Source organism: Megalobrama amblycephala, linkage group LG19 (assembly GCF_018812025.1).
Source record: "Megalobrama amblycephala isolate DHTTF-2021 linkage group LG19, ASM1881202v1, whole genome shotgun sequence".
Taxonomy (NCBI): Eukaryota; Metazoa; Chordata; class Actinopteri; order Cypriniformes; family Xenocyprididae; genus Megalobrama; species Megalobrama amblycephala.
In genome coordinates, this window is record NC_063062.1 from 6,835,079 (window position 1) to 6,854,780 (window position 19,702).

Sequence of the window (19,702 nt, forward strand, 5' to 3'; positions counted from 1 at the left end):
ACTTTCAGTCTGTATAATTCATAAACACAACTTCATTCTTTTATAAATCTCTCCAACAGTGTGTAATGTTAGCCGTTAGCCATGGAGCATAGCCTCAAACTCATTCAGAATCAAATGTAAACATTCAAATAAACACTGTACTTACGCGATTAGACATGCTACATGACGAACACTTTGTAAAGATCCATTTTGAGGGTTATATTAGCTGTTTGAACTTTTTTTTATGTTGTTTAAGGCAAGCGCGAGCTCCGTGGGCGGAGAGCACAAGCAATTAAAGGGCCAGCAGCCCTGAATCGGCTCATTTATAATGATGCCCCAAAATAGGCAGTTAAAAAAATGAATTAAAAAAAAAATCTATGGGGTATTTTGAGCTGAAACTTCACAGACACATTCAGGGGACACCTTAGACTTATATTACATCTTTAAAAAAAAAGTTCTAGGTCACCTTTAATTTTTTTCTGGAACAGAGCAATGTGAATATGGCAACGTTTTATTATGTTGGAGTTTGGTATGACCACAGTTCTGAATTGAAATGTCCAATGAGTGGCGCGAAAAGCTTAATGCTAAACCCTAAACCTACCTGATAGCGTTAACAAAAGCAAATATGACATTTTTGACATATGACATAATTGTTTTTGAACTCTTGTCTTTGAGCTCTTTTACCGTGACTCGTCTTTCACGTGATTCGTACTCCAGCTCTTCGCATCACAAGTACATTCTGTACCAGCTGAGCTACCGAGCAAGCTTGTTACAGTATGTCAGTAAAAAATTGGGTAAGTTGGGTAAGTAACGCAAACTCCAAAATATATTCGTTTTCAAATCATGCACTATGGTAAAATGTGTTTTGAGGTCATAACATTATTGTGCAATTAGCCGCATGAAAACAACTCTTTAATAATCCATCAACTATGAGAAAATGTCCATAGTTTTGTGAGAAAATGATTAAAAATGCTTGCTTTCTTACTGCCTCTAATGTTCATTTTTGTTAGAAATAAAACTTTGCAGTGATATGTACGTATTGCATATTTTGCATTTTGCAAAAATGTTGACACGTTTTTCCAATGAGCCTGTGCTGCATTTAAGTGATGTTTAGAGACAACCAAATTAAAATTAAAGGAGTACAATACTTATTTCTCAGTAATAGACCCTTCGCCGGGAGTTTGATTGACAAGTGATCTAACCAATCATAACGTCGAATCCACCATTTTGTCCGCAAAGCAATCAGGAGTTAGAAGATTAACCTCGGTGGACTTGAACTTGAAAAATGTTGTGTACTGATGTCTTTCCACATTTGAAACAACATTCCTTTTCATGTTCATTCATGTTCATTTGATGCTATAAATTAACTAGTAAGAAGAGATGATTGGTTCACGAGCTGCTTGAGCTCAGGCACTACAGCAATCTGTCACGACACATTAAAAAGCCACAAAACGTTTTTTATTGTTTGAATTTCTTAAAAAAATTACACAATTTGAAAGCTGGGACTTTGTTTAATATCATAAGTAACCTGCTCTGTCTTGTCTGTCGACGTGTTGTCAGTGTCCTCTTTGCTCCGTGATGTATTTTACACTGTGTGTGGGTGACAGCGCCATGGCTTGTCGGACAAAGCAACAGTAACTAAGGGGGGCGGGTCTTTGCGAAGGGTTAATTGGGACTGGATTTGCATATAAACAATTGCAGCAAACAAAAAGTGTTAAAATGGTAATTTCAGGTAAATATAGGTTTTAGGTACTAGGCACTACATACTAAATTTCTCGACCAATACCAATAGCCGAATACAGTGATATCTGCCAATACTGATAATGATACCGATAGTTTGGGGGGTATCATAGTTTCCGCCTTTTATACCTTTTAAATTAATGATAATTTCATTATAATTAATAATTATTCATTATATTTTTAATTCTTATATTTAGAAAGAAATGCAAATAAAAACATTATTCTTTCCATTTCAGCAACTTGTTTCACAGTAACTGGTATCAGTTATAAACAAACACATTACTCAAATTAATATTATAAAACGGATAGTTCTGGGCCTTGATTCTGATTAGTTGAGCCGCGTTCGAAGCTGTTGTAAAATTCCCGAAAACGTACAGCTGACCACATTACATAAGTATTGCTGTGCCATTGAGTGTGTATGTTGCTGCATCTGTCTTAGCAACCACTAGCAATGTAAACATATTTGTTCTCAATTGATTTTGTTCATTGAAGCTTACTGCATTATGTAGAAGAGAGAGATATAGAGTGACCGAGTGTATTACCTGTATGATAAAAAAATCCATTTGAATATCCACTGCAATCTTGTCCTTTTAACATTTAATGGGTTTTCCCGTTCCCTGCTGACACTGACAGCGCTAGTCAAAGCATTGTCATTTGCATCTCGTTCTGTGTTCACAACAAGTTTTTTTTCTTTGCGACTGAGTGACTTGCACATAAAAACAATCTTTGCCACCATCTAATGATGTATTAAATGTAACTTCTGTTGCTGTCCACTGTCAGGGACATTTTTTTTTTCCAGCAGAAGGAAGGCTTTTAATGATTTTACTTCATGAAAGTTGCACTGATACATATTTTTTGGCTTTAAAGGGATAGTTCACCCAAAAATGAAAATTTGATGTTTATCTGCTTACCCCCAGGGCATCCAAGATGTAGTGACTTTGTTTCTTCAGTAGAACACAAATGATGATTTTTAAATCCAACCGTTGCCGTCTGTCAGTCAAATAATGCTAGTGGATGGGAACTTCTACTATAAGAGTAAATAAAACTTGCATAGACAAGTCCAAATTAAACCCTGCGGCTCGTGAAGACACATTAATGTCCTAAGACACAAAACAATCGGTTTGTGCGAGAAACCGAACAGTATTTATATCATTTTTTAGCTCTAATACACCACTATGTCCAACCGCGTTCAGCATTCGCTTAGTGATGTCTGATCGCGCTCTGACAGCGGCAGTGATGTCTCGCGCATATAGGCCTACTTCAATGAGAGCGAGACATCACTGCCGCTGTCAGAGCGCGATCAGACCTTACTAACGAGTGCTGAACACGGTTGGACATAGTGGTGTATTAGAGTTAAAAAAATGATATAAATACTGTTCGGTTTCTCGCACAAACCGATTGTTTCGTGTCTTAGGACATCAATGTGCCGTCACGATCCGCAGGGTTTAATTTGGACTTGTTCCCATCCACTAGCATTATTTGAGTGACAGATGGCAACGGTTGGAGTTAAAAATCATCATTTGTGTTGTACTGAAGAAACAAAGTCACCTACATCTTGGATGCCCTGGGGGTAAGCAGATAAACAACAAATTTTCATTTTTGGGTGAACTATCCCATTAATATTTGTATTGTGTGGTAACCGTTTTATAAATTCAATAAGCCCCATGAAGCTGTGGTTTACAGTGAATTTATAACAGCTAAGTGAATTTTAGGCACTCCACTCCACTGTTATAAATTCACTGTAAACCACAGCTTCTTGGGGCTTATTGCTTTATTAACACACATTAAGGGTTTGTTCACCCAAAAATGAAATTTCTGTCATGAATTACTTACCCTCATGTCATTCCAAACCCGTAAGACCTTCGCTCATCTTCGGAACACAAATTAAGATATTTTTGATGAAATCTGAGGGTATCTGATCCACACATAGGCAGCAATGTCATTTAACCATTTGATGTCCAGAAAGGTAGTTAAAAACATGGTTAAAATAGTCAACGTGACTACAGTGGTTCAACCTTAGCGTTATGAAGCGACGAGAAAACTTTTTGTGTGTGAAAACAAAACAAAAATAAGGACTTCATTCAACAATTTGAATTTGCAGGCTCATTATTGTCCGGATCCTTCATAAGCATCACATGCATGTGTCGTACTGCTCACATGTTCAGCTTTGGCCAAAACTGAGTTGGCTTTTGGAAGTAAACAAGGAAGCCTGAACTGAGTTCACTGAGTTTCAGTTGCATTTATTAAACAGTTTACTCATCTACTTAATATAAAATTCTAACATTTCGCTTGGTTCTGTGTGACTTCGGCTGTAAACTTGTTTCAAAGGATTACATAATGTTAAATGACTAAAACCTTAAAATGAATAGCATTTCTGTAATCGTTTGACCATTATTTATCATGTAATATTTATTTTGTTTGCCATATGACACAAAAGGCGATTTCTCAGTATAGTCCTATGCTGTCACAGACAATATAACCTTAAAAAAATATTCCAAAAACACAACATAAATTCACAAAAGTAATCAATTTTATCTGTGGAAATGGTTATGGGTAGGTTAAGAGGTAGGAGTGGGATTACCACTCATAATATCCTTTTAATGCTATATTGTTACTAAAATGGTAATTTCCCTACACATTTATGTACATTTGACATATTTCTTTTATATTTTCTATAAAATGGTATTGTTTGGGTTTGGGGGTAGGGTTAAGAGATCTACAATTTATATATGAAATGGTAAAATATAAGAAATATTAAATATCTTTATGATATAAAAAATTGTAAATATTTTAATTTTTTTATTGGTAAATACATACTTATGTTTAAATGTTGTCCATTCATCCATATTGTACATTTCAGACAAATTTCAATTCTGCATAAAAAAAATAAAAAAATACTATGAAGTTATGTTGGTTACATGAACTGATTAAAATCAAATTTACAAATACAAAAAAAGTTTGAAATTATCTACAAAACAAAATGTAAACATTACACAGAAACAGAATGATAAAGGACTATAAATTTATGGTACCTTATAAAATTATTATTATTATTATTATTATTTATGAATTTCACCAAAACATGAATTAACTCACAAGATGCATGTGAAACTACCAAGCAACTGCCATTGAGATAAATAAAAATGCTAGGGGGTATCTTTCTCCAGGCATCGTACATGTCCTTGCTCCTAACTCTGTATTATTACCCATAAAAACTTTTTCATAGACAAAGCCTTTTAAAATAAAGTACTAGGCCTACTGTAAACATCTGATTAAGATAAATAACAATAAAAAGCACCTACATAAGACAGACTGTGAGAGCAGACAGCAATTATTATGTGAATTAAGGTCTGCATAGTTTAAAAATAAATAAATAAAAAGTGACATTTATTTCACATTCAATTCCAAGCATTTGGGTGATGCAGTTAAGGTACTACCAAACAGACGCACAAAAGAAATTAACCTTGCGTTCCAGCTCAAATTCCCCTGCATATATTCAAAATGGTAATGGACAGGCACTGAGAAATAGTGACGCTGGTATACAGCTTCATCTAAGCATTGTGAAACTATATCCCAAGACAAATGCATCAACTCTCTTGCACTCCATCTGACTGAATGAGTGCTAATTAAACTCACGACAAAGAAAATTACTTGTCAGTTTATCGTCTTACCATTTATTATTTCCACCATGAATGTATTAAACAGACAAAGGCTATAAGGTGTTTAAATAGATTCAGCCGTTTTGCCTGTGCAAATGAACAAGTCTGCTTAAATTGTGCCTAAATGAGCATGACCACGCAAGCATATCAAACGTCACTACTCCCAAGACAATGAAAACCATTCCAGAAAACCAATTTAGGTCTTCATTTGCGATCTGTCTCTCTCACACACAAACACAAACTTTACCATTTCTAGCTCCAGCATCACCGATCTACACCACATTCATGCACGCATCATGACATCCACAAATAAACACAATCTTACGAATCTTTAGCCTAATCAGGCATCCCCTCCTGCATCATTAATTATTCAGCTGTATAAATAAATGCTGAGTGAATGAGTATTTCCGCCTGTCTTTGTGTCCAGGGCCTCTCCGCCATTTTTCCAGAGGGTAATTCATTGTCTCCCCAGCCGAAACGTAGTCAATCAATACCCAATTAAGCAGAGTCTGCCGTTCTCCCTAGAGCAACTGTCCATGAGACAAAGTGCTTGAGGTAAATTTAAATGCAAATGGTGTATAAGGCTGTTTCCACACTTGGTTTGATTGTTTGATCTGAACTCCCTCCATCTGCAAGTTTCTTTTCACATCGTACTGCTTGGGTCCAAACAAGCATCATCAAAGGAAGTATGACCATGAGTACAAGCAGGAGCTGTTTAACACTGAGCTAGAGAATGATTGACTAATGAAGGATGCCAGTTTGACTGTGGTATTGACATATTTCTTGAATTTGTAAACTTTTACCATACCTTTGACCATGAAATGTCCAGAAATGTCTAGAAAATGTATTGATTGTACTGTTTTACCATATTCCCAGACTACCAATATTAAACCATGAAAATCCATCAATGTCTGTTTAAAAGCATAATAATCTACATAAAGAAATAAAGCATTTAATCTTTATTGTATGAAAAGACAACAATGTCAGTGAAGAGCTAGAGAATAAATATGCTATAAGTGAAGGGGAAAAAACTAAATACAAAAGCAAATATTAGCAGAAAGTTTTAATTTCCAATTAATATTCTTCCATGCCAATATTAAACAAGCCGTGGTCTGAATTAAATGCTCATGTGTGAAAGGACCCTAAAAAAGGATACCACTGCCTCTAGAAGGCCTTGTTTGGTTCTATCCTCTTTGGGTTTGAGTTACAGTACGTGTGACCTCCCTGTACTGCGGCCGGAGCTGTACCGCATGCCTGTGGTCAGGGCGGAACGGGCAGCGCAACGCGGAGATGGTGATATTTAAGTGACCTCCACCGTCAATATGCTGATCCACCAGCTGAATACACATGAAAACAGAGTATATATAAATGAGCATGGACACATGCATACCACACCACTAGACCACATCCTGATACAAAAGCCTAATGTAAAATGAATCCTTAAGTGGTCAAAGTACGCTCAGGATATGCACTGCAATTAGTAATTTAGCCAACACTTATAGTACACTTGCAGAACTTATTACAGGGACAATCCCCCTGGTGCAACCTGAGGTTAATGACTCGCTACTTTTGGAGATCAAGCTACCTTTATAAAGCTACACTCTTAAAAATAAAAGTTCTTTATTGGCATCTATGAAGAACCTTTAAAATTCATGAAACCTTTCCATTTCACAAAACATTTTTTATAGAGGAAAAAGGGTTTATTAGATTATTAAAATGTTCCACACACTAAAAAGATTCTTTTAAGAACTGCAAAAACCCCTTTTTGGAACCTTTTTTTTAATTATGTATACAATATTATAATGGTTGCACTTACATGTTTAACAGGGTACTTATCTAAGAAAGTAGTGGGCAATAAAAGGTAACCACATGGGTTAAGGTTAGGTTTAGGGGTAAGTTCAGGGTTAGTACCTAGTTATTATCAAGTTATTAGAAATAATTACTACAATAAGTACATATACATGCGGACAGGGCTTGACATTAACTTTTATGCTCACCAGCCACTGTGGCTAGTGGTTTTCAAAGTCACATTTTCACTGGCCACAATTTTCACATCAATACCATGGGGAAAAACTGCCATATAGAAATTTTTAATATTATCTCATAATTTGGCAGCAGGTAAATTAGGCTGCTGTCACTTTAAGACCTGACACAAGGATCTATACTCGCCAAGACTGGCATTTTGACATTATTTTGTGTGTATTTGACTGTTTAAGCACAATTAAACAGCGAAAGAGAACTCAATTTAGTACTAATAGGTGGATTTATGTGCACACACTTTGGGTGTGAGAACAAAATTTGCGGGAATGAGAAAAAATTATGTGCAATATGCGCAATCCCACACTGAAATTCAAGCCCTGTAACACCAAAAATATTCATGCAGAGAAAATGAAACAAGTGAATTTGTGTGTCAACTCACTGTTGGAAAGATGAGAGACCGAGAAAGTGCAGCAGGTATTGTGTATCTATTCTGCAGAAAATGAGTATTGGAAAATGAGTATTGGAAGAGTTTCAGATATTTAAAGGTGCCCTAGATTCAAAAATTGAATTTACCTCAGCATAGTTAAATAACAAGAGTTCAGTACATGGAAAAGACATACATTGAGTCTCAAACTCCATTGTTTCCTCCTCTTATATAAATCTCATTTGTTTAAAAGACCTCCGAAGAACAGGCGAATCTCAACATAACACCGACTGTTACGTAACAGTCGGGGTGAACGCCCCAATATTTGCATAATGCCAGCCCATGTTCCCAACATTATAAAAGGCATTAGACAAGGGCAGCCAGTTAACGTCTGGATCTGTGCACAGGTGAATCAACAGACTAGGTAAGCAAGCAAGAACAATAGTAAAAAATGGCAGATGGAGCGATAATAACTGACATGATCCATGATAACATGATATTTTTAGTGATATTTGTAAATTGTCTTTCTAAATGTTTCGTTAGCATGTTGCTAATGTACTGTTAAATGTGGTTAAAGTTACCATCGTTTCTTACTGTATTCACGGAGACAAGAGCCGTCGCTATTTTCATTTTTAAACACTTGCAGTCTTTATAATTCATAAACACAACTTCATTCTTTATAAATCTCTCCAACAGTGTAGCATTAGCCGTTAGCCACGGAGGACAGCCTCAAATTCACTCAGAATAAAACGTTAACATCCAAATAAATACTTTACTCACATAATTCGAAGCATGCATACAGCATGCATGACGAACATCTTGTAAAGATCCATTTGAGGGTTATATTAGCTGTGTGAACTTTGTAAATGCGCTGTAATATAGTCGACAGCTCATGTGGCAGGGAGCACGCGAATTAAAGGGGCGGCGCTGCCTAAATCAGGGCATTGTTAATGATGCCCCAAAATAGGCAGTTAAAAAAATTTATTTAAAAAAAATCTATGGGGTATTTTGAGCTGAAACTTCACAGACACATTGAGGAGACACCTTAGACTTATATTACATCTTGTGAAAAAGCATTCTTGGGCACCTTTAAGTATCAATATGTATTAAAAAAAAAAGATATTTTTGACAACACTACACTGTACTTAGTTTATTATTTCAGAAACGTTTTTAAAAGACTACAGTTGAAAAATGTATACATTATATATAAAATTCAACCCGCCATAGTGGCTAGTAAGAGTGATTACATTACACGCCACTGCTGAAATCCACCCTCATTTGGCGGGTGTTAACGTCAAGCCCAGCATGCAGAATAGGGGTCGGATTCACAAAAATCTTCTTAAGAAAGAAGTTAAAAAAGTTCTTGAGACACATTCTCATTTGTAAGAATGTTCCTAAGTGCAATTCTTGAAAAATTCCTAAATTCTCAAATATTTTCTTTTTCTTTTTTTTCTTAAAAGAAAATGAAAGGTGGTTATTGATGAAGACTCGCTGAATGAAAAAAACCTTAAAGCCCATCTTTTTGGCTGCCTGCAAATTACCGTAGTACCGGCTTGACAGGAGTTAATCACCCAGTGTCGTGTTTTTAAAGCAAAGTGTCAAGTTAAAATAGTTATTTTAATAGAGCCTGTCTCAAGATGCAGCAGTCTTTCTTACCCATTCTTTTTTGCACTCTCTCTATAGTGAATGCGTCCTGTATGCGTGTGCTGCCTCTCTAGTTCTAGCTAGAGTGAACACATCATGTATATGAGCAAACGATAGATCGGAGTCACTTCAGAGTACTAGCCACATACACAGTACTAGTAATTATGTATGTTGTAATCCTTAATATTTGAAACAACCTAATAATTTCATTAAACATCTTACTTCAGGGATTTAAGAAAGGTTGGAGGTTATCCTATAACTTTAAGTAGTTATTTATGATGATTTTTAAAAACATTCTTTTCAGGAACATGAACACTTCTCATTATGTATTTAGAACAATCTTAAGAAAAAAGATAAGAACATTCTTAAAGAGACAGTTCACCCAGAATTTTTTTTTTTTTTTTACTTCAAAATGTGGCCCCCCATTCACAACCATTATAAACATTATTAAAAAATATGTTTTGTGAATTTGGCCCCAGGACTGTAAAATAAAGTGCTACCACTGTAAAGATACCATGTATATTGATGGTATCAGATTATGTATTACTAGAAATGGGAAGGATGGTCAACTTGTTGACATCCTGATTTTTTTCTTCTTTTTCTTTTTCTAGCTTTAATATTTTGTAGCAGCAGTGAATTAAAGGAGATGAATGAAGGCACAACTTCTCAGAGAGGATTTTAGCATGCTGTGCTTTAGTGTGCAGCATTCTCAGCATGGTAAAACCCATGTCTAAAAAGATGCATCTCCAAACTCATTCTCTTTAAAGCACCACTGCTACAGCCTTCAAAGCAGCAATTATATTACAAAATTCACTATATTCAATAATAAACTTAATTCACTATATTCAATAATAAACTTAAATCGCATGCAGGCTACAAACAAATGCTACAGTTTGATCAAATACCAACTCAATTCAGAAACCTAGTGGTGTCTGCCTAACACTCAGCTGCCTTCAAACCGCATTACGTTCTCTGCAAGAAGCGATCACGTTAATGCAGCAACAGTACACGGTTGAACGGTAAAATGCACTGTCAAACCACCTGTCTTGTCAAGATGTTAATGTGAACACAGTTGGTTCAGTGAATGTAAACAGCCAGCACTAAAATTTAACAGCAGCTGTCAAAATATCGGATCTGTGTATTGACCCCTGCAATGGCCTGTTGCACGAAGCCGGTTTCATTTGTTACCCAGGTAAGTTTGAGATTAGTTTGAGCAAACTGTGGTTTTTCAGGCTCAAGTAGATGGATTGGTTTTTAGCTGTGTTCATCACCATGGTAACTGCTCCGGAGCAGGTTTTATTCTGGATTAGAGATCGCAAACCCAAACTGGACCAATCAGCTGTGAGTAAAGTGGCATGTATCTGATGGAATAAAGCCACTTCCCCTGAATCTCTCGTTCCAAATTAAAGCAGTTTTGGGGTGAAAGAAATTCTTGCTCATCTTTTGCTGATAATTATTTATTTTATATGAATTATAATTATTTTAATTCATATCATATATTCATATAATTATAATAATAATGAACAATTAATATTAATGCTGCTAATGTCTTGGTGCCAGATACCACAGGACATTAGGTCTTGTGTTTACATAGTCCTTGCAGAATATGCAAATGTTTTTAACAAAATAAGAAGGATCATAAAAAAGGCATGTTATTTTTTATTTAGTACTGTCCTGAATAAGATATTTCACTTAACAGTTTACATATAGTCCACAAGACAAAATAATAGCTGAATTTATAAAAATGACCCAGTTCAAAATTTACCCTTGATTCTTAATTCTCTGTGTTGTTACCTGAATGATCCAGTTTACCTGTTACAATAAGCTGTTTACAATAAGCACTTAACTCAAGAGCATGTAGAGATTCGCGAGTGCACAGAACAAAGCTTATATCCGAGCGAGAGCACAGCCATGAGACCACTGTAGGCTATATTTGAGAGCGCGCGTCCAGTTTTGTGCAAGAGCTCGCACATTAGCTACTTGGAAGCACTCTCATGCTACAATCACGTGCTCTACACATTTGTCATTAAAATAGCATGTTCAGAGGTGTAATGATATTCAAACTGAACCGAAAAACCACCACCCACAGCAAGGGCGTAGATTTGGTTTCAACATTGGGGGTGGTTGAGCGTTGGTATGCTGCCTGTTATTATTTTTTTAATTAAACTAAATCTGTTTTATGTGTAGCGTTATTGGATAATTTAGATTTCTTCTCTATCTATCTATCTATCTATCTATCTATCTATCTATCTATCTATCTATCTATCTATCTATCTATCTATCATAACTTTATGAAATTTATGTATAATCATTCATCAAATTCTATCATAACGGAGCGATTCTAAAAAGAAAGAAATTATGTTAAATATTGAAACCGCCAGTAGGCGGCAGCGATTCGACATTTTAATGGGAGAGCTACTTAAATCGTTTATTCAGCCAATTCGTTCAAAAGTCAGATTAGTTTTGGAAGAAAACAAACACCGATGTGAATAATTTTGTCATTGATAAGACACTATTGAAAAATGAACTAACAAAACAGACGGCTGTTAACAGTTACACTGATTAAACTGCTAAATGCTAAATGGCTAAATTGCAATGGATTAGCTAGCTAAAATATATGAGGAGTGTACTTAGCTATTACAATGTTTTCATACCTCCTTCTCAGTATACATGCGTTATTCTTTTTAACGTCCCTCTTTGAACAGAAGTTTAATATACTGTAGTCGACTGGGCAACTGTTCTCTTCATTTTTGGTGCTACCCGTGCTCATTCAAACAGTAGAGCTCCACTCGCACTGTTTTGGTGAAGGTGCGACGCGCGTTGGTTGGGCGTTACCAATCAGTTCAATGGAGGGGGAGTATTTTTTTTTTCACTAATTTATTATGACAAACTCATATTTGATTAGAAACAAAATTATTGTTACAAAATAAATTAATTACATATTTTAGTATAGATCTACTGTGATTTTCATGATGAAATATTGGGGGGGTTGTAACTGATGGATTTGAATATTGGGGGGTTACCTCCCCCCCATCCCCCCCGCAAACTACGCCCCTGACCCACAGTATGTACCGTAATACTCTCATGGCATACCGACGCACCCCATCCCCCCCGTGCCCAGCCCAGCCCTGGACCATTGGATCTACACGACGAATGCAGAGTTGTAACCCAACCACCAAAAATCGCAATAAGCTCCGTGTTTTGTTATTTTCAATAAGAAACAAAAGTGTCATCTTTCAAATTCTGTCCATTTTATCATGAAATTCAAAACCAAAAATAAAATAAAAATGCCGTTTTGACGCTCTTTAATGTGGCATGATGGATCACTGTAGAGGCGCCTCAGTTTAAGCGGTAGTGTGGAGTGCGAGTGAACGTGATCATCTCTTCCTCTTTAATACTAGTTACAGAATAAACATGAACATCTGAAGGTATGTTGAAAGACAGTACAACTTACAAATATATATATATATATATATATATATATATATATATATATATATATATATATATATATATATATATATATATATATAATTGAAATAAGTGACAACACTACGGTTATCAAATTCATACCATATGGCCAAAGAGCTTAGCATTCACACACACAAACATATGAATGTATCCCTAGCCATGCTGACGCCGGCCGGTTCAGCACTCCTTTGATCCACTGCTGCAGGTTATCTGGCCTCACACTAATTTTAGCTGGCCTGTTTGGCTACCCTAGCCTTGATGTGTCAGCCTTCGGGTCGTTAAGAGAACAACTAGAGCACCTTTACACACACGCAAAATTGCTTTGAATTTAAGGAGCTCTTGTGAGCGAGAGGTCCTGTGAGATCACATGCACTATGAGCGAGTCAACTATGTCGTCAAATATCAGAGCATGAGCCTTGTAATGAGGCCCAATCAAGATATGCAGGACTATCTATAGAGGGTCAGGATATTCATAGAGCTTAGGGAGGCAGCAAGAGATGATTTAAGATACATTTGAGAATCTCTATAAATCATGACAGCATTATGTGGTAGTATGGGAAGACATCGTTTTATAGATTTCAACGCTAATCAGAGAATATTGTGATTTATGATGCTTTGCGGCCAGTCTGCTATATCTCTTGTATCTGAATGGATGTTTCTAATTTAGAGGAAACTCTTAAGGCGTGCCATAAAACATCAATATTTTAATGTCATCCCAGCATCTTTGAAGTCCTCACTGGAGCAAGTCAGTTCACTCACAGCCATCTTTGTAAATGCCCATAGGCAAAAAACATGAACAAAAATCTGAACATAATGGTATCATAAATTTAGCTTCAACTAAAATCATGCTAAAAGAAATGACATGGTCCAGGTTGTAGGTCCAACTAATACACATTCTAGAGCAAATAAACCAGACAATGCATTATCAATAAAGTGATTTCAACTGAAAGGTGGCACTTTCTTTTATACAGCTAGCATTTCGAGTACTGTATAATGATTTTTACCATTATTTGTTTCTACAGGTGGCTGGTCTCCTCTTTTACACTTTCTTAAAGGGTTAGTTCACCCAAAAATGAAAATTCTGTCATTTATTACTCACACTCATGCCGTTCCACACCCGTAAGACCTTCGTTAACCTTCGGAACGCAAATTAAGATATTTTTGTTGAAATCCGATGGCTCCGTGAGGCCTGCATAGGGAGCAATGACATTTCCTCTCTCAAGATCCATAAAGGTATTAAAAACATGTTTAAATCAGTTCATGTGAGTACAGTGGTTCAATATTAATATTATAAAGTGACGAGAATATTTTTGGTGCACCAAAAAAACCAAAATAACGACTTATTTAGTGATGGCCGATTTCAAAACACTGCTTCATGAAGCTTCGGAGCATCATGAATCAGCGTGTCGAATCAGCGGTTCGGAGCGCCAAAGTCACGTGATTTCAGCAGTTTGACACGCGATCCGAATCATGATTCGACACAGAAGAATCATAACGCTCCGAAACTTCCTGAAGCAGTTTTGAAATTGGCCATCGTTATTTTTTGGGGGCACCAAAAATATTCTCGTCCCTTTATAGTATTAATATTGAACCGCTGTACTCACATAAACTAATTTAAATATGTTTTTAGTACATTAATGGATCTTGAGAGAGGAAATTGTCATTGCTGGCTATGCAGGCCTCACTGAGCCATCGGATTTCAACAAAAATATCTTAATTTGTGTTCCGAAGATTAACGAAGGTCTTACGGGTGTGGAATGAGGGTGAGGGTGAGTAATAAATGACATTATTTTCATTTTTGGGTGAACTAACCCTTTAATCATAATAGTGTAGAATCATTACTGAATGAAGACAGTGCTGTGCTTTAGGAAATGGTATAGTCTTACCCGTCCAGTTTACAACAATTCAAGGATGTCTGTTATTCACAGAATGCAGGTTCCTGAAAAACACACACAAACCACATTTATGGATATGAATTATGAAAGTACAACACAAGATAAGAAAAGAGCATTAAAAACTGTTCTAGATAACTGCACGAAAGATAATCAAAACTAAAATGAAAATACTATTTACTCTTACATGCTTATTTAATAGAAGTCCCTGGACTCCTTTGATTCCTGTCTCTGGATTCATTGATGTATGTTACCCTAAAGACAACTCAATTCAATATCTTCTTTTTCACTGACATATACCAAGGCCATATGGGTAGGTTTGTTTATAACCTCAATTATTAACACTGTTGGGGAAAGTTACTTTTAAAAGTAATGCTTTATAATATTTTGTTACTCCCTGAAAATTAACTAATTGCATGGTAGCACTTTATTTTACAGTACGTGTACTTTCCTGGTACATATATAGTAATTATGTTGTACATACAAGTAAAAGAGTGGTAACACAAGGTACTTACCTGACATGCATGTCCATGGAAACTAATAAGAAACACTGCTGTACTTTCCAATGGGTCAAACATGGTAACTACTTTGTACCTATAGACAAGTGTTGGGTAATAACAGGCACTTACTTATAGTGTCAGTATATGGTAACTAACAGACACATTACTGTACTTACCAATAGTATGTACATGGTAACGATGTAGTACTTACAGACAATTGTGGGTAATAAAAGGCACCTATGTGTGGTAACTAGTAAGACACATTACTGTACTTACTAGTGGTATATACATGGTAACTATGTTGTACTCACGGACAAGTGTGGACACATAACGGGCACTTACGCAACTACAAATGTGCTTACCAAAATGATACACTGCAGTAACTATACAGCACTTCATAGTGTTAATACTTATCAAGTAGTCCTTTTAAGCAAGGCTTTTGACACATGACAACTGAGTATAACAAGTACAGTTGTAGTGTTACTGATCTGTATGTAGCCTATGTATGTATGTCATCAAAATACCCCTATTGGACCAATCGGTTAAGTGAATCATTGTCCAGTAAAGATTAGGCAAGTTGAACCGCAACATCCAGTACTCAAGAAGTATCTTGTACCATGCTTATACAACCCTTATTAACTAACTGGTATATTCACTAGTACGTTCATAGTAAGTACATGGAAATAGGACTGTAAAATAAAGTGAACCCTTGTACATAAACATTACATAGGAATTACCAGCTCTTTAACCTTTGTAATAATAAGCTTAAGCATATTAACTAGTAAGGACTGCAAAATAAGATGCACTGTTGTGGAGAGCAATTTAGCATTAAAAGTTCATAAAATACTACATAAAGTACATACATAGTGCAGCAAAACAATTACATTATTTCTTGAGAATTTTGTTTTTTACAATGGCATCAGTGAGAAAACAACACTACTTGGTAAGCCTCTGTTTTGTACTGTTGTTAACATGCACACACTGTAAGTAAGTGTCCATTATTTGTGTCCACACTTGTCTGGGAGTACAACATAGTTACCATGTATATACCACTAGTAAGTACAGTAATGTGTCTAACTAGTTACCATAAATAAGTGCCTGTTATTACCCACACTTGTCAATAAGTACAACATAGTTACCATGTACCAGTTACCATTGGTAAGTACAGTAATGTGTCTGTTAGTTACCATATACGGACACTATAAGTAAGTGCCTGTTATTACCTAACACTTGTCTATAGGTACAAAGTAGTAGTTACCATGTATGTACCATTGGAAAGTACAGTAGTGTTTCTTATTAGTTTCTATGTACATACATGTCAGGTAAGTACCTTGTTACCACTCTTTTACCTGTATGTACAACATAATTACTATATATGTACCAGGAAAGTACACATACTGTAAAATAAAGTGCTACTAATTGGATTACTTGGATACTTTTTATGGAAAGTAATGTTGCGTTACTTTTGCGTTACTTTTTCTTTCCAGGGCTGGGATTGCTTGTTTGTATTTTAATAACAAAAAAGTTTTAGCAAATGTAAAGGCCCTTTCACGACATAAGTGAAATGAATAAGCCTCAGTCTGAAGGAAATGCAAATTCACGCCTGTCCAGTAGAGGGCGCAGCACAAACAAACCTTTCAGTGATGCTGCCATTCCAGATTGCAGAAGAATAGGATACAGGAGAAGAAAGTTCAACACTATTACTTTCAGCAATAAAAAAGAAAAAGAAAAAAAGAAACCAAAATATGAAGTTATTTAAAGTCATTTTTGCTTATTAGTATGATTGAATTAGATCATCGAAGGTCAGCAGCAAAGACATTAAAGTATATTTGTATTATTTAACATATTTAATTATTGCAGGTTTGAATAATATTCTGAGTTTGCATTTTACTGTTTTTATTCATTTTGAGGAATATTGAATTGTTTTTTTTCAAGTGAGAACTTCAATAACTATCATGTTTACACAGCGCACACAACTCCTCATGGAGATAGTAGAGGTGTCAGCCATTAAATGAGAAAAAGTAACTTGAGTTACTTATTTGAAAAAGTAACTTCGATATTTTGTTGTAATTTTAAAAGTAATGCATAACTTTACTCGTTACTTGAAAAAAGTAATCTGATTACATAACTCATGTAATGCGTTACACCCCCAACACTGATTATTAAAATACTATATGAAATGTTTATAGTTTTATTTTATACTTTAATTTAAATATAAAATAATATATTACAATATATTTAAAACTATTTGTGCATGTGCTTAAAATGGTGAAAAACTAGCGATATTTTTTCTATATTTGTAAATAGACATTTTATGTGTGAACTTCTTGCACATGTATGGCCTTTGGACATTCAAACTACTTACTAGATGGACCGGAATATACAGTATATACACACACACACACACACACACACACACACACACACAGTATCTCACAAAAGCGAGTACACCCCTCACATTTCAGAAACCATTTCATTATGTTCTCAAGGGACAATACTATAGAAATGAAAATAGGATATACTTTAGAGTAGTCAATGTGCAGCTTGTGTAGCTGTACAGATTTACTGTCCTCTAAAAATAACTCAACATACAGCCATTATTGTCTAAATAACTGGCAACAAAAGTGAGGACACCCCAAGTGAACATGTCAAAACTGTCCAAAGTGTCATTTTTTGTGTGTGAGCACCACTGATATCTAGCATTGCCTTAATCCTCCTGGGCATGGAATTCACCAGAGCTGCACAGGTTGTTGCTGGGATCCTCTTCCACTCCTCCATAATGACATCACTGAGCTGCTGGATGTTAGACACATGGCGCTTCTCTACCTTCCGCTTGAGGATGCCCGAAAGATGCTCAAATAAGGTTTAGGTGTGGAGACATACTTGGCCACTCCATCACCTTCACCTTCAGCTTCCTCAACAAGACAGTTGACATCTTGGCGGTGTTTTTAGGGTCGTTATCATGTTGGAAACCTACCGTTCCTGAAGGGAGGGAATCATGTTCTGCTTTAGAATGTCACAGTACATGTTGGGTATCCATGATTCCGTCAATGAAGTGTAGCTCCCCAGCACCAACAGCACTCATGCAGCCCCAGACCATGATGCTACCACCACCATACTTGGCTGTAGGTAAGACACAATTTTCTTGGTACTCCTCACCTGGGTGTCACCACACATGCTGGACACCATCTAAACCAAACAAGTTTATCTTAGTCTCATCAGACTACAGGACATGGTTCCAGTAATTCATGTTCTTGGACAGGTTGTCTTCAGCAAACTGTTTGTGGGCTTTCTTGTGAGCCAGCTTCAGAAGAGGCTTCCGTCTGGGATGACGGCAATGCAAACCGACTTGTTGCAGTGTGCGGCGTATGGTCTGAGTACTGACAAGCTGACCATCCGCTTCTGCTACCTCTAAAGCAATGCTGGAAGCACTCATGCGTCTGTTTTTTGAAGCCAGCTTCTGCACCTGATGCACAGCACGAGGACTTGACGTCTTTGATCGATCCTTGCGAGGTTTGTTCCGAGTGGAACCTGTCTTGGAAAACCTCTGTATGATCCTGGCCACTGTACTGTAACTCCGTTTCAGGGTGTTACCAATTTTTTTATAGCCTAGGTCAACTTTGTGGAGAGCAACATTTCTAATTCTCAAATCCTCAGAGTTCTTTGCCAAGAGGTGCCATGTCCAGTGATCAGTATGAGAGATTTGTAGTCAAAGCACAAAATTTTAATTGCTCTAATACAAGATACGCAATTTTGTATGGTCCTATCAAGCAGACAAAAACATGAACTAGATAGATAGACAGATAGACAGATAGATAGATAGATAGATAGATAGATAGATAGATAGATAGATAGATAGATAGATAGATAGATAGATAGATAGATAGATAGATAGATAGATAGATAGATAGATAGATAGATAGATAGATAGATAGATAGATAACAATCACACTCTCACACACATTCAGCTGAAGATTCATTTGCAGGCTATGCGATACAGTGAGTGCAATAAAGCAGCTGTGGCAGTGTTGAGTGAATGATAGTTCTCTATAACACAGCTAAGATGAGGGGTGCAAAAGATGTCTACAAGCAGATTTAAAGCTCTAATCTCACACACACACATGCACGCACAGCTTGGGCCACCCCTCTCCTATTGGAGCGTGAGTTACAACAGCGCAACCTCCGCCTTCCATTTCCTTCAGATGAGAAATGGTATATCGGCTTTCCCTCCCTTACTTACAATGACTCCATCCAAGAGAGCCACAAATGCAGCTGTGGGGCTGCTAAAGATGATCCAAATGTTTCCCAATCGTTCTGACTCTCCATGCACTAGATTGACATCACCCATCCATTTCAAAGCAGGGTGCCAGAATATTTCTCGAATTTAAGGCAGTCTGCAAACCGTATCTTGTT

At 36.3% G+C, this 19,702-nt stretch overlaps 1 protein-coding gene across 4 annotated transcripts in view; it reads right to left on the bottom strand.

The window, feature by feature from the left end:
* Positions 1-19,702, bottom strand: part of tspan9a (tetraspanin 9a) — a 264,441-nt gene that overhangs the window by 188,840 nt on the left and 55,899 nt on the right. For all 4 annotated transcript variants that reach the window (XM_048169302.1, XM_048169301.1, XM_048169304.1 and 1 more), the window contains one exon: positions 14,784-14,836. The gene's annotated coding sequence lies outside the window, so the exon portion shown is untranslated. The remainder of the gene's footprint in view (positions 1-14,783; positions 14,837-19,702) is intronic.